The 1,683-nt window shown below is 37.8% G+C and overlaps 1 non-coding gene across 1 annotated transcript; it reads left to right on the top strand.

Moving 5' to 3' along the window:
• The first annotated feature begins 1,305 nt into the window (after positions 1 to 1,305).
• On the top strand, positions 1,306 to 1,378 carry trnaf-gaa (transfer RNA phenylalanine (anticodon GAA)). The gene has a single exon. It is a non-coding gene; the product is annotated as a tRNA-Phe (tRNA).
• The last annotated feature ends 305 nt before the right edge of the window (positions 1,379 to 1,683 follow it).

The following is a 1,683-nucleotide window of genomic DNA, read 5'->3' as shown; positions in this document are numbered from 1 at the left end:
CCCTTTCAAATTATGCATAATAAAAATAAAATTGTGCATTATAACAATAATCATTTAAATATTGTAATGTTTGTATATGCCCATCAAAAGGGGATCTTGGGGAAAACAGGTGGGAGGTGTGGGGTTTAAAAAAGAAAAAGAAAAAAAAAATCAAAATGCAGCTTGTACAACTGCAGATGATATCAACACTTGAATAAAACAATTTGATCACAAAAAATAATTTAAAAACTAACTGTTATTACAATGCCAAATGTGTTTTGTGCACAAAGCTCTCACTCGTGTCACCTGTGCTGCTTCTGTGTTGTGTCTGTTCAGCGTTAACCAGTTTAATAATGCATTCAAAATTGGAAAGAAAAAGATTTGGTTCTTTTAAAAAATGAAATCTGGTGTTTATCTGTCAAAAATAGACTCCTTGCGTGTTTTTACCGCAGAGACCTAGAAAGTGGTGTAAACAATCTAATTTAATTTGAACACGTTGTAATTGTTACAGCAGATGCATAGGTATCGGATCGGAGACGTGATGAAGTTGATGTAAATGAGGCGTATTGCATTATTATAAGTGTAGTTGGCTCTAAAAGTTGGCAGGACATAAACAACAACTCAAAAAACCTTGCTAAATAAAAACAAACAAACAAACAAGTGCTTGTATTTTTATCGGTTCACAACTGATGCTATTTGTTTGGCCTATGCTAATTCATCCAGTCAAAATGTCTCTCGCGATGTGTTAAAGTTATTGCTCTGTACTGTGCAGCCATATTGTTTACAAACACTAAACAGGTCGATAAGAACATAAACTATCATCTTTGGCTCAACTCCATGTGCAGTAATGCTCACACGCTCCGCACACCGCCTTAATTCAAATTTACTACACAGGGCCGGTTCTAGGCATTTGTTGGCCCTAAACAAAATATTGGTTGTGGCCCTCGAATGGAGAGTTTGAGGGACAACTGTATCTATATCTCACTGGCGTTGTTTAAGCTAACACTGTAAATATAAATGGACATTGCTAACCTGCTCGTAACTGCATTCCAAACAGGAAGTGAGCATGGGCGCACTTCTGGCTTTATTGGCTCCAATTCATTTTATATTGTAAAACTGTCACCCCTCTCTCTGTAACTGCTGCTGCATTTGACCTTAAAATGTTGTACTGAACCACTTCACATGATCCTGGTATTTTTATTCGGTATTACCTTCAACAATCTCTCCGCTCCGGATTGGCTCTTTGGTCGCTATGATACTCAGATGAAATCCCCCCCCCCCCTTCTGGTCATAATCTCACACTACAACAGCGCTTAACTCTGCAGAGCCGAAATAGCTCAGTTGGGAGAGCGTTAGACTGAAGATCTAAAGGTCCCTGGTTCAATCCCGGGTTTCGGCAGTGGTGTTCAGGACATTTTGAACACAGTGCTACGATAACTGGAGCATTTAAAACCTGAAATATAATCTTAAACGTGTAACATCAAACTTAAATAATATATTTCGATCAAATAGCCCAAATACATTTTTAGATAGCGGCCTCCCTCAATGAAACCTTAACATAATAACATGCAACTTGAGTCTAAATTCACCTCTGTAACTGCTCTAGCCTCGATGAGCTTTATTTGACTGGAGCTGAACACTATGGGTGATATTACACTACCTTAGTCCATTTCTTTATACAGTTTATGGCTAAAATGGTAACTT

Source organism: Periophthalmus magnuspinnatus, chromosome 5 (genome assembly GCF_009829125.3).
Source record: "Periophthalmus magnuspinnatus isolate fPerMag1 chromosome 5, fPerMag1.2.pri, whole genome shotgun sequence".
Lineage (NCBI taxonomy): Eukaryota > Metazoa > Chordata > Actinopteri > Gobiiformes > Gobiidae > Periophthalmus > Periophthalmus magnuspinnatus.
This window is presented reverse-complemented; position numbering and strand designations above follow the sequence as displayed.